This window comes from Danio rerio, chromosome 13 (assembly GCF_049306965.1).
Source record: "Danio rerio strain Tuebingen ecotype United States chromosome 13, GRCz12tu, whole genome shotgun sequence".
NCBI lineage: Eukaryota > Metazoa > Chordata > Actinopteri > Cypriniformes > Danionidae > Danio > Danio rerio.
The window spans coordinates 11,800,756-11,815,453 of NC_133188.1; the positions used below are offsets into that span (position 1 = coordinate 11,800,756).

Below are 14,698 nucleotides of genomic sequence, written 5' to 3' on the forward strand. Positions count from 1 at the left end.
TATATTATGGTGATTTCATTCTGAATTGTTAGAGGAAAAACAACATTATTGTTAAATTGTAAAAGATATATATTTAAATGATTATTGAAATATACAGTAGTCACCAAATGTAGAAAATCCATACTTTCACTTTTATTTAAACATAATAAACATATTAAACATCAAACATATTAAAGTCAATAGCATTTTTGATGGGGACCCTATACTGCTAAGTGAGCGCCGTCTTTCAAATGTTAAAACTGAGGTCCTGTCGTTAAAAATCCCATGATGTCCTTCAAAAAAGGAGTGGGGTTTAAACCCTGGCATTGTGGCCAAATATGCAGACTGGCCTCTGTCCTAACCATAACTGGCTTCATCATTCTGTCTCCTCTCCACCAATCAGCTGGTGTGCGGTCTGGCGCAAAATAGCTGCCATCACATCATCCATGTGGTGGGTGGATGAGGAAATTCCCCCTCAAAAATATTTGAAAGCGTTTTGAGTGTCCAAAAAAGCACTCTATAAATGTAAGGAATTATTATTAATTTGCTGTTTTTTTTTTTTGTTTTTTTTTTTTCAGTTTGATGTGTCAAAATCATGGGCAAATACTCTGCTCAGCATGCATACACTACCATTTAGTAAAGTCATAAGTCAGTGTGTGTGTGTCTGTGCGCTTTTTACTACTATTAATAAATAAATAAACATATACAAACACGTTGTTTTATTCGCCAATAATTCTTTACAAATAGCTATTTTTTATTTTATCAAGGAATCACGATAAATTAATAAATTTCCACAAAGCTATTAAGCAGAACATGTATTTTCAACACTAATAACAATATTTTCAAACCACTAATAATTATAATAGCCGTTAATTATTAATTATTTAAAATTATTATCAAAATAACATACAAGGACCATGTTAAAAAATTGCCAAAAGTAAAAATAATTGCCAAACCTTGTGTTTTTACCAGATTACTGATGTTAAATAAAGACAGTTTTGTTAGGCAGAAGAGACATGAAAATGAACAAAAAAAATGTATTTCAGGATATTATGAAAAGGCACAGAAGAACTCCAGACACTATGATTGTGGTGAAAAGATATCTACTGAAAACACAAACTCACTTCATGCAAACAATCTAACTTCCCCTGAAAGAGTTCACGACTGATGGATATTTTCTCTTCAAGTAATCAGAGGAGAATCGCTGAGGGAGAAATTCAGCCCTTTCCAAGCAACACTTTCAGTTTCTCTAATAGGTGCTAATGTTACCCTGAAGCTAAGCAAATCCACGAGCTCCCCCCACAAGCCCCCTACAACAAGACTCATTCACAATAAGCAGTTTACAAGCCCTTCTAATATTGCTTTGCTTGAATCTACTTTTGGCTGCAAGCAAAGAGCAAATTCATAATGTGCCTTTATTGTAGTTTGCACTGTCAGCAACTTTAACATGCTAAGATTCTGATGAAACACAAGAATAATTAAGCACCTGCTGCCAAGCAAAACAAAGTGCCCCACAGTTACATTATAGCCAATCGTAGTGAATATACAAAACTGAAAACATTACACCTCAGTAATAAAAAACAACCCATTTTCAGAAATAAATGTTGTCAGCACATCACTGTTTTCACAAGACAAAGCACATTTATTTCAAGTAGGGCCCTATGATTTTTATGAGGTATAAAAAATTAAAGAAGGACAGATGAACTTCATTGCAGAGCTGCTCTGACAAATATCTCACCAGACTTTTTACCATTTAATTTGAGAATATTATCATATCATGCACCAGGGCTGAACAATATATTGTTTGAGCATTGATATCACAGTGTATGTATTTGCAATTGTCACATAGCAGGATTAGATTATTTATTGAAGATTAAAAGATAAAGATATTATTAAATTTGATATATTTTTATTATTTATACAATGATAACCATGGTATTTGACATTTGAGTGATTAATTTCTGTACTTGAATACTGTTAGACACCCCAAAAACCATAAAGTACTGTTTATTTATTTATTTTATTTTTTTGCAGTGATGGAGTAGGTAGTGCTGTCACCTCACAGCAAGAAGGTCACTGGTTTGAGCCTCGGCAGGGTCAGTTGCCGTTTCTGTGTGGAGTTTGCATGTTCTCGCTGCGTTCGCGTGGGTTTCCGCCGGGTGCTCCGGTTTCCCCCACAGTCCAAAGACATGCAGTACAGGTTAACTGGGTAGGCTAAATTGTCCGTAGTGTATGAGTGTGAATAAGTGTGTATGGATGTTTCCCAGTAATAGGTTGCAGCTAAAACGGCATCCGCTGCATAAAAACATATTTTGGATAAGTTGGCGGTTAGTTCCACTGTGGCGACCCCAAATTAATAAAGGGACTAACCCGAAAAGGAAATGAATGAATGAATTAATTATAATTATAATAATAATCATCGTCATTATTATTAATATAGTGCACATTTTACAATGGTGTACAATAGCAATATATTTAGATTTCTGTGATTTATGTAATTATTTTATTTTATACAAAAGTTCTGTCAGGTTCTCAAATCTGATTGGTTGATAGCCGTGCGATATTCTGCAATATCAGAATGCGTACAGCCTCCTCACCCTTCTGTATTACTCCGCCCACATAGAGTGACAGCAGATCAACTCACTACAGTTTGACAAATATTGCAGCTGTAGAACAACCTAATGTGTTGAGGCTTTTTTAGTTGAGAATGTAGTTGTTTAGAGGCAACTATGCAGTTCAACCATAAGGTCAGTGCCTATTTTAAATATTTATGGTTTCGGAGATACAGCCTATCAGCATCCATCAACCTGTCATACTGAGCAAAGCAAAGACGGTTGATGTTTCGCCACAATATGATGACAGAGGCCGCATAATAAACACTTAGAAAAGGAAAACTCAAACAAGCAATTTCTAACTACAGCTGATCAAATCATCATAAAACTGGTAAGAGACTTTCTGAGTCGATCTCTCTTTTTTATGTTGTAGTGCTGCATTTATACCATAGTAATTGTAGTGTATTGAGTGTGAGATGGATATTCCTGGGGGATATCAGGAATGTGCATGTATACATTTTGTGTTGGCCACTCTTTGTATAACCCAGAGTTAATTTTTTTGCTTGGCCATCTGTTTCTAATGAGTCTCCTGTTTTTATTACTGCAGACTAGTTCAACAAAACAAAAAAAGAAAGAAGAAATGCCTTTATGTGTTTAGTGTTTTTCCTTATTGCAAACACAACAGCAATCTGGTAGTGTTTGCTTTGCTTTGGGTTTTTCGAGGTTAATTATTGTGATCTCCCGATTGCAACAGAGAAATGCTCTGAAATCTCTGTAGATGGATAGGATTTCATGCCGTTCAGTTTTATAGTCTTAAAATGTGAGCAAAATCATCTGTTTTGTCATCACTTTGGACATTATGGTAGAGAATCATTCAACAATTACTACTCATTCACAACATTCAGTCATTGTTTTTTAATATCGGCTTATAATCACACCAAAACGCATGAAAAGGTAAGTAAATTTTAACAGCGCAAGCTTTTCTGTAACCGTAGTAGAGCCGTGCGTTATTAGTTTAACCCTTTAAGGTGACGTGCTGACAAAATGACTAACTGACTGACAGGTGCGTGATGTGTGAGGCCAGCAAACACGGCGTAGTTTTCAGTTAAGATGAACACAGATTACAAAATTATACTTTATAGATAATAGATAATGCTTTATATTACTTAAAAATTTCTAGATGACTTTACTTTTTGGAGTTTAGGGCTGTTTCACTTTACTTCAGGACGCATTAATGCAGCTCTGTAGGTCTTTCGGAGATATTCAGAAATATTCAAAGCAAACCTAATAAATGTTGGAGACATACTCACAACATAAACGCACTAAATCACACTTCAGCAGCGTTTATTTGAGGGTGTGCAAGACGTTTTGTGCAAGAACAGAGGAAATCGGTGCGCAAGCAAAGAGATTTGCATGCTCGTGTAACATAAATGCGATTCCGACTTGTAATACTGTGCTCACGACATTTGTCTTTAAAATAACGCCACAGGTAGCCAGTAGATCTGTGTAAAAGGCCCAACAGAGTCTGCCGCCACAGCTGGAAAAATTCCTAGAGGAAACACTGAACTATAGCTTTAAAGTGACATTTGTGAAGAAGCACGTTTCAGTGTTCAGACATCAGCTGCAGATGTAAATGAATGGCGGAAGAAAGTAGTTCCTCAAACAAAAGGATGGTTAGACTCTTTGTGTTTGATTGTCTTTTCATATACACTATTATGCCATCAAACTGTTGTATAAATCCAATATCACACGAGTAGCAGTGAGATATGGCTGTATAACATCATTGGTGGGACACACAACCACGCCTCCCACCAGTCAGAGCCAGTAACAGCCATATCGCACAGCTACTCGTGTGATATTGCTCATTTATTTATTTTATATAATTTAACATTTTCAAACTAATTACACAACTATTATTCCAAGTTTTACTTACAACTAAGAAATAACTGGGAGGGAAATAGCAATACTGTAATAGTATATTAGAATTTTTATATATACTTGATAATATATATATATATATATATATATATATATATATATATATATATATATATATATATATATATATATATATATATATATAAATATATATATATATATATATATATATATATATATATTATATTTTACATTTTTTAATTATATTATATTTTAATTATATTATTTTTTATTATATTTTAACGACTAATTAAAAACTAAATTGAACATGGAAATTATTCAAATGGAATTTTTGTGCAAAAACACATGATTTTAAAGGGCCCTCTTTACGTTTTACAAATAACTTCAGCTTCTCCATAAGGTTTTGTTTACATGTAATGTGAAAGAGTATTGTTGCTGAGAGACATAAATAATGAACGATTTGTCTGCAGTCACCCACAAATGCTGCAGCCGCAAGCTGTGTAACAGAAACTGAGAAGACACTGCGGTCTATCAAAAACCTAAGAAGAGGAAATGAGAAATTTGTGAATGAAATCGAGCGGATGTGGACGTCTGAGCACTCAGAGAACTTTTGCTAATCCGCTGCAGCCATTATTGAGTGCTCTTACTCTGTCTCTCCATAGAGCTAGAGAGCACTTAATGTGAGGTCAATTTAATAATGTCTTTTGCTCCTGTTTTATGTAATCTACTTAAAGACTTCCTTAAAAATGAATCTCCCGTTAATAAGTCTTGCAGGATGTTCAAAGAAACAGTAAAAACATGTTGAAAATGTTACACTGCACATCATGCAAGCAAATTATAAAGTAATACTGATGCATAAAGAGTTGAATCTTTCAACTTGTGCCAGCTGCAGTCATGGTACGGCAGCAAAGTTCCTTAATTAAAACGCTAGAATGAAGATATAGTTCCTAGCCATATCAGCCTATACAAAACGAGAGGGGTCTGGCTGCTGACTCGGTGCAGTGCAATCAGAGCTGCATCTAATGCTTTTTAATGCACTCACCTAACCCCACCCCTATCCCTACCCCTCACAGTGACGTCACTAGCTCCATTGAGTGCATTCTGTCTGAGATTGCATTTCTGAGCAATGCAATCTCAGCATGCATCATAAAAGCTGCATCCAGATACTATTGTACAAAGCAGCAACTTTTCATTTTCCGTCAGTCTTAGTACACAATTTTACTACAAAAAGCTCAAGATTTAAAAAGATAGGTTACCTAAACTCTTTTCAATTTTTTTTTATGACAGATGCTAATGATCTAATCTGATTCAATGGTTTATGCTAAGCTAAGCTAAAAGTGCTCCATCAGATCTGGAAATCAGCTGAATAAATTCTAAATTGTTTAACTCTAGAGGATTTCCAAAAAAAGCGGAGTGTTCCTTTAAACCCAAACAGGTTGTTAAAAACACAGCCTCAAATGTATAACACAAACACTTCAAAAACCTGAGAAACGTATCATTTAAAGTAAAGTAACACAACAACTGGTAAATGTGCATTTATACACCCCGCACAGCACTTTTGGTCATTCTCAGCTCAATATGAGAGAAGCTCTAATCTAAAACAGCTCTTTTCAGTGTCTGAATAATCTGTTAGTGCTGCTGCCGAGCTTTTGTTTGTACCCAGAAATTTAAACCATACTGTAATTTCCAGATCTAAATGACATAGATGGTCAATTTAATATATATATAATATAATAATAATTTAATATATATATAATATATTAATATATTAATATATATATATATATATATATATATATATATATATATATATATTAAATATATACAAACACACACACACACACACACACACACACACACACACATACATACATATTATTTCAAAATGTGAGATATTGCTAAAATAATAAATAATATTTACCTTAAAAAAAGTTTTTCAAGGAAAACCTTTTGGAAAATAACAATCACCATGAGGCCATTCAAGATGAAGAGCCAAAATCGTGTTTTGTGTGTGTGTTTGATTCATAAAATGCTATTTATTGCTGCATGTGATGTACCTTTTATCATCTGACTGTTTTTTGTGCTTATCCTGGATACTGCAGCCTATACAGTATATAATAATTTGAGTCTGCTTGCAGCATCAGAAAGATTGACTTCAGTGTTATTTGATAAACACCTTTATTTGACAGGAAGTAAGATCAGCTGACACTGAGGATTAAAAGTAATACTGTAAAGCTGTAAATAGTATTAATGTTCCAACCAAAAGTATTCATTTTGTTTTGCCTGTAGCTGTATTTTTGACTCTCACTGTGCAAGCAGCCGTTAACATTTTATGAATCACCAAAGATTATGATTTCAGCCAAAAGTCTTCTTTAAATGTTTAAATGTAGCTAGAGAAAATAAAAAGTCACCAACATATTGGGTGACGTGCAGGGTGAGCAATTAAATTAATCTTTTTTTAGGTGAAACATGTATTTCAGAGGAGTAAATGATTAGAGACATCTAAGAGTTTTTAAATTTTGATTAAAATTGACAAGAAAAAAAATTTAAACATATGCATGGATTAAAAATAATATATTGTTAAAAAGTTATAGCATAACTAACATCCCAGAGATCTTTACCTTTTCTTGACCCTTACACCATGTCCTAACTACACACAACATGATGCTGTGCCATGGAATATTTTCCATGTTAAAAGAAATGTTTGTCCACCCATGTCAATAATGCTAAAGTTTCTATTTTATAAACGGTTTCTATTTCTGCAATGTCACGGCTGAACTACAGTATAAACTACAATCACCTTAGGTGCTGATTATGATTTATTCAGTGCTAAACTTTAGAGTATGAGTTTGAATTTCATTTTACTTGACGTTAATTGAAATATTGAAAGTGCCAGCAGGCCTGAAATACCTAACAAATATATAGTTTAAAAATGAACACAAGAACTGTGAATTCAGCACAAACTAACATCAGCTATACTACTAACTAATTTAATTACTTGACTCAATGCACAGTCATTCGATTGATCTGAACAGAAATTGAACAACTGAAAAAGTATTTTAATTGCTTGACTCGAATGCTCAATGCACAGACAACAAAAAATTAACATATTTAATTGTTTACATTTGAGTTAAACAGGACCTTTTAGCTTTAGCTTATTTAAACAGGAAACATGCTAAATTAATGACACAATATTTCATACATCCTGTATAGGGCTGAAAAAAATCAATATCGCAATGCGTGTATTTGCAATAGTCACATTACAGGATTAGATTACTTATTAAAGATTAAAAAATAAAGATATTATTATATAATATTGTTGTTTTTTATTATTTAGACAATGATGACCACGTTATTTTACATTTGATTGTTAAATTTCTGTACTTAAATACTGTTAGACTCCCCAGAAAACCATAAAGCACTGTTTATTATTTAATTTTTCTTGTGAATTTATTATAATGTATGCACTGCTTAGAAAAGATTTGATCTCAATCGATCTAAATTAATTAAATCTTTTCAAATATAGCTATTCAAATCAACTGGTGAATTGTATTCATATTGCAATATATATTGCAGCAAAACAAAATATAGTAATGTCAGATTTTTCCAATATCGTTTAGCCCTAATCCCATACATTCCCTTTAATTTATAATTAAATTATAATTTTAAATTATAATTAAATTATAGGTACAAAAATTCTGGAAATATATATTATTTCTTTTTTTTATTTATTTGATTATTTAGATTTTTGTATTATTATAAATTATAGCAAAAAAACTTTAGTTTAATTACTTCTATAGGTATAGCACCATCACCTATCATTGGGTTTGGTGTGATGCCTGATAATTATACCTTACCCCACTTACTTTATAAACTTTGTGGCCTCTCTTACTTTACTTGCTGGGCAAGTAATTTTATTAAACTGAAAGACCCCCAGCCACCCTCACATGTACGGTGGTTGAAAGATGTTCTGTATTTTGTGAAACTAGTGAAGATTAGATCCTCCCTTCAAAGACAGAACATTTGTTAAACTTTGGAAGCCCTTTTTTCTTACGTTAAAACTTTCCAGCTGGATCTAGACTGAGATCTTTCATTACTCGAATTGTAACATTGAGATTGATGCATAAATGTAGACATCTGACCCCCCATTTAGTTGTGCAATTAGGTTTTATTTTATTATTATTTTCATTTATTATTTATTTATTTATTTCTATAAGCTTTAAAATAATCACAAAAAAACTTTAGTTCACAATTTGAACTTGAATTAAAGCATTAGAAGGCTGTTTGTCAAAATAAAAATACCACATATTTCGATACTTTTGCAGGAAAAAAAATGTTTAATTTCAAAAAAGAATATATTGCTAAAATATGTTGGATTTTTTTAGGAAAATAATAATAATCATGAGGCCATCCAATATTAAGAGACCTTTTTACTTGAGTATAAAATAAAAATAATAATTTTACCCCAAATTGTGGTAATTAAGATATAATTAGAGAAATCATAAAAACAACACTAAAAACACTTCAAACTAATGGCACCATATTTCACACATGCCATTGCCATTACTTTCTGACTCAATTCATTGTTTCGTATGCATTGTTGTGCAAATGCATTTAAAAATCAATTATTAGGCAAATATCAAAACAACAACAAAAAAATCTCTTTTTTTATACCATATTTTGTCACAAACAATTTTTTCACTCAGTTCATTGCTTCCTAAGCATGTTCATAGATACTGTTTAGTTTAAAAATGTAATATGAATACAAAATATATTTGTATAAGAAAGAATAGAGTTATACAGAATTGTCAATTTGACATTATTTATGTCAAGTAACTTTAATTAAAATAAGTAAAACTGAAAAGTAATACCTTACTTTACTTTTCAGCGGATCAGTGATTTAATTACAGTAACTAGTTACTAAGTAACTAAGTAGAGCCAGCGCTGCACGCAAGAGTCAGGAGGGAGCTGTCAGTGCAATGTAAACAAGAAGGCGTGACACCTACAAACATCACAGTTAAAGCCAATGCGGGAAATTGGATTGGCACTTCGTGGAAGTTCGCGCGACACCCACGACCTCAGTCACTACCTGCTGGCTAGTTATCAATGTCTAGATCAGTCAGTTGCAAATCTCTCACCTCAAATAACACGAATAATCTGACTAAAAACAATAACAGCACGTCTTGCTGCGTCAATTAAAACAGATATTCACTATTGCCCATGCTTTTTTCACCCTGACACTAAAATTAAATCATGCATGAAAGGAGGCGCTATAATAAGTGGAATTTGTGTGGGAAAACACAGAGCTCATTTCGAGCGCTTTACAGCCGCAGCATCAACTGTTCATATGCGCTGAATGCTGAAGTGAACCGAAGCTGCGTCACATCAGACACGCGCTCCGACAAAATGAGCCAAAAACATTCGCATCATAGTCATATAGCGGCCGCTTTTTGTTTGTTTGTTTGGTTTGTTTGTTTGTTTGTTTGTTTGTTTTTACCTGGCACTGGTAGGGAGACCAAAGTGCTTCCCCTGCCTCCCTGGGTAAGTGCTCGTCCTCTTTACAGGCTAGGAGGGAGCGAGGATGGACGGGATAATCGGAGAAGCACGCCTACAGAGAGAGCAGACTCGAGTGGTCACTACTGGAGAGTGTTGTCACGAAATGAGGGTTTGTCTGAAGGAAAGGCTGCGGTAGTTCCTTACCCCGGGAACCGCCGCTCAGACACAGCACACAGCGGCGTCTTCGGCAGGTTACCCTCTCTGTCAGCCCGCGTCTCCTGCTCTAGTCCGCGCCTGGCTCAGCTGCTCTGTCTCCCGCCTGCCCACACCACACCGCTCCAGAGGCGCTCTGCTCCGCTATTGCGTGCACTGAGGAAATCTCGCGAGAGCCGCGCTGTTTACAGGAGATGCGCCGCTTCTGGAGCTCCGCATGGAGGGGAATTCTGCTGGAATTAAGAGGATTCCCGCGGTCGGGGAAACCTAGGAGCAGAGTGATCTATCAGGAAGAGAAATAATAGAAATTAATGCAATAATAAAGTAATAGTATTTTTTTATAGTATATATATATATATATATATATATATATATATATATATATATATATATATATATATATATATATATATATAGTAGAAAGGGTACATTTCAGGATTTGGGGCCTCATGACTGGAGTTGCTTAGGGCCCCTTAATCACTAAATCCCCCTATATAGGGGCCCTAAGCAACTCCAGTCATGGGGCCCCAAGTCCTGAAATGTACCCTTTCTACTTATATTTACAGTTTTTCTCATTGTCTTTGGTGCATTTCTCACAAAACTATTTACATTTGCACAACAGTTAATGCATTTCTCAAACAGTTAACGTTAGTACAATCTGCAAAACCTAGTTGATAACCTGCAAAAGTGTGTCACTTGCTCATGATGGATAGCTAATTCCTCAAAAGCAAGTATTGATGTCAATGAAAGTGTTGGTGTCATCAAGATGAGAAATGAACTAAACTTGTGAATGCCAAAGTCATTCCATATAAAACTAATCGTCATTTATGAAATTGTTTAGGAAATATTCTCTCTCTCTTAAACAGAAATTGGGGGAAAATAAACAAGGGGTTGATAATTCAGGGGGGCTAATAATTCTGACTTCAACTGTATACAGTTGAAGTCAGAATTATTAGCCCCCCTGCCTTATTACACTGCTTGTTTATTTTTTCCCCAATTTCTGTTTAACGGAGAGAAGATTTTTTTTCTGCACATTTCTAAACATAATAGTTTTAATAACTCATTTCTAATGACTCATTTATTTTATCTTTGATGACAGTAAATAATATTTTCCTAGATATTTTTCAAGACACTTCTATACAGCTTAAAATTACATTTAAAGGCTTAACTAGGTTAATTAGGTTAACTAGGCAGGTTAGGGTTAATAATATTTTTTGTAAATATTATATTATATGTAAATATAAAGTAATAGTAATATATATATTTATATATATATATATATATATATATATATATATATATATATATATATATATATATATATATATACACACACACACACACATCAGAAATGCATAGCCAGTTTTACAGTTATTTACAAACAAGCAGCAAGTAACACAATGATTAAACATGCAGTTTTGTTCTGAATTAATACCTTTTCTCTCTGGCTGTGTATTTTACTGCAGTGGAAGTCTCCTCAACCCCCATCCCATACTCAATGGATTAAAAACGCCTTATTTTCTTATTTTTTGTTAAATTAGAAAAATCTAAATATAGAGTTAGAGGTTCAGTGGTCAAATTTTCTAACATTTGGTTGACATGCACGGAGCATATAAAATCTCTGAAACTTGAAGCAGTTACTGTATTGAATGGTTGTCCATCTTTATAGTGTAGTTTCCAGATATGTACTATTGCTGATTTAGCACTATGGGATACAATTCTTTCTTGACATAAAACCACAGCAGAAGAAGAACGTGCCATCCCCCAGCCTATTCATTTTAGGATTTTTTCTCTTTTTAGATTAGATTAGATTCAACTTTATTGTCATTACACATGTACAAGGACAATGCAACGAAATGCAGTTTAGGTCTAACCAGCAGTGCAATAGCAGCAAGTGCAGGATACAGGAATAAGTTATAAAGTGCAGTTATAGAAAACTATGGTGATATTTACAGATGGATGTACTATGAACATTATATACAGGTTGGATAAGCTATGAACAGATTTACAATATATGAATATATGTGCAGGTTGCTATTAATAATCAGTAGTGTGCAGATAGATAAACATGATTATAAGAGTATATGTTACAATATATGAATATATGTACGGGGATAGATAAACATGATTATAAGTGTATATGTTACAATATATGAATATATGTACAGGGATAGATAAACATGATTACAAGTGTATATGTTACAATATATGAATATATGTGCAGGTTGCTATTAATAATCAGTAGTGTGCAGATAGATAAACATGATTATAAGTGTATATGTTACAATATATGAATATATGTACAGGGATAGATAAACATGATTACAAGTGTATATGTTACAATATATGAATATATGTGCAGGTTGCTATTAATAATCAGTAGTGTGCAGATAGATAAACATGATTATAAGTGTATATGTTACAATATATGAATATATGTACAGGGATAGATAAACATGATTACAAGTGTATATGTTACGATATATGAATATATGTGCAGGTTGCTATTAATAATCAGTAGTGTGCAGATAGATAAACATGATTATAAGTGTATATGTTACAATATATGAATATATGTGCAGGTTGCTATTAATAATCAGTAGTGTGCAGATAGATAAACATGATTATAAGTGTATATGTTACAATATATGAATATATGTACAGGGATAGATAAACATGATTACAAGTGTATATGTTACAATATATGAATATATGTGCAGGTTGCTATTAATAATCAGTAGTATGCAGATAAATAAGCATGATAACAAGTGTATATGTATAGTGGGTGGGTACATAATTACAAATGCCCATATGCAGTGGGTATGTACAGTTCAATAAGTAAACAGTTCAATGTGGTGCATTGAATGTGCAAATTTTAAACTTGCAAATGTTAAACAGTGCAGTTATTACTCTTCTCTCTCTCTTTTTAATTTTTTCTTTTCTTTGTTCTTTTATTATCATTATTTATTTTACCTAATACACCATGCTGCCAACCTCAACTTTCAGTTCTGACCTGTTAACATGCTTTATTTGTATAAATGAATGCACATCATTGTTTATGCACATCATCTACTGTGTGTTGCACAATGTGGGTTATAGTGGTTTATTTTTATTTTTTATTAATTTTGTGCTCTTATAAAATTGTAATGTTTTACTATTTGTACTGTTATTTTCTCTTTTACTTTTGTTTGTCAACTGTCAGAAAAATCTGATAAATAAATCTTTAGAAAATAAGGAGTTTTGTAGATGTAAGACATTTTCCAAAATGTTTAATTTTTTACATAGTATTTTTTGCTTGTTTATTTTTATTTTTTTATTTATTTTGTGTGTGTGTTTTTTTAGCTTAGAACTGGATAAACAAAAAGAACATGGTGAGCTTTATATCTGGTCAAAAGTATAATATTTAATTAAATAACCTTCACCTTTTATTACATCCCTTTTCCACACTTCTCATTTGGCGAAACTGCGCCAAACATTTAAGTGGCCAAAGTCGGAACTGCAGTACATAACACGAGCGGACTGACAGAACTCGGCTTTTCTGTCCCATTTCATTTTCTGTTCAATAAATTCATAAGGGCCCAGATTAATTCTCACATGAGAACTCTGCAATTTTTAAAGTAGAGCATGTTAGCCCCAGCTGCTATGGACCTCAGTGTTTGGCCAGGTATCACCTGGGCATCATTGAAATGAACTATTTCTTGATCCCTCTGGACAAAGTGCAGAGCATTTCTGTATAAAGCTGTTTTGTGAGTCGTCGGTCCTACGCTACGGCCTCAGTTCGGCCCCCTGCCCACACTGACTGTTCCAGATGGCAGAGAGAGGTACAGCAGAGGTGAGGCCACGGTCCTGTGCTGTGACACAGGTGGGGAACGTCCTGTTTAAACCCACAGGAAAGCAGGCCTGGCAGACATTCCCTCTGTCCCTTCATCAGCTGTCCATGCCCACAGAGAGGCCACAGATTACACACCGCAGTTGGGATTACATACACATGCGTTTGCTCAAAAAAAAGCAGAATATACCAAGAAACTAGGTGAAAACCTTGAAAGGTGACAGATATGAAATTCTGTTTAATAGTAGATAAACATTTTGTGCCAGCAGGTAGGTAGATAGATAGATAGATAGATAGATAGATAGATAGATAGATAGATAGATAGATAGATAGATAGATAGATAGATAGATAGATAGATAGATAGATAGATAGATAGATAGATAGATAGATAGATAGATGTTTAAAACAGTTTGAAAAAAGTATAGATAGATAGATAGATAGATAGATAGATAGATAGATAGATAGATAGATAGATAGATAGATAGATAGATAGATAGATAGATAGATAGATAGATAGATAGATAGATAGATAGATAGATAGATAGATAGATAGATGTTTAAAACAGTTTGAAAAAAGTATAGATAGATAGATAGATAGATAGATAGATAGATAGATAGATAGATAGATAGATAGATAGATAGATAGATAGATAGATGTTTAAAACAGTTTGAAAAAAGGATAGATAGATAGATAGATAGATAGATAGATAGATAGATAGATAGATAGAT

At 33.3% G+C, this 14,698-nt stretch overlaps 1 protein-coding gene across 2 annotated transcripts in view; it reads right to left on the reverse strand.

Annotated features, from left to right (window-relative positions):
* Positions 1-10,356, reverse strand: part of akt3a (v-akt murine thymoma viral oncogene homolog 3a) — a 201,651-nt gene extending 191,295 nt beyond the window's left edge. Inside the window, 2 exon segments of one of the 2 annotated variants that reach the window (NM_001197201.2) lie at positions 9,928-10,038; positions 10,131-10,217. The gene's annotated coding sequence lies outside the window, so the exon portion shown is untranslated. 2 annotated transcript variants of the gene reach the window in all.
* Positions 10,357-14,698: the final 4,342 nt, after the last annotated feature.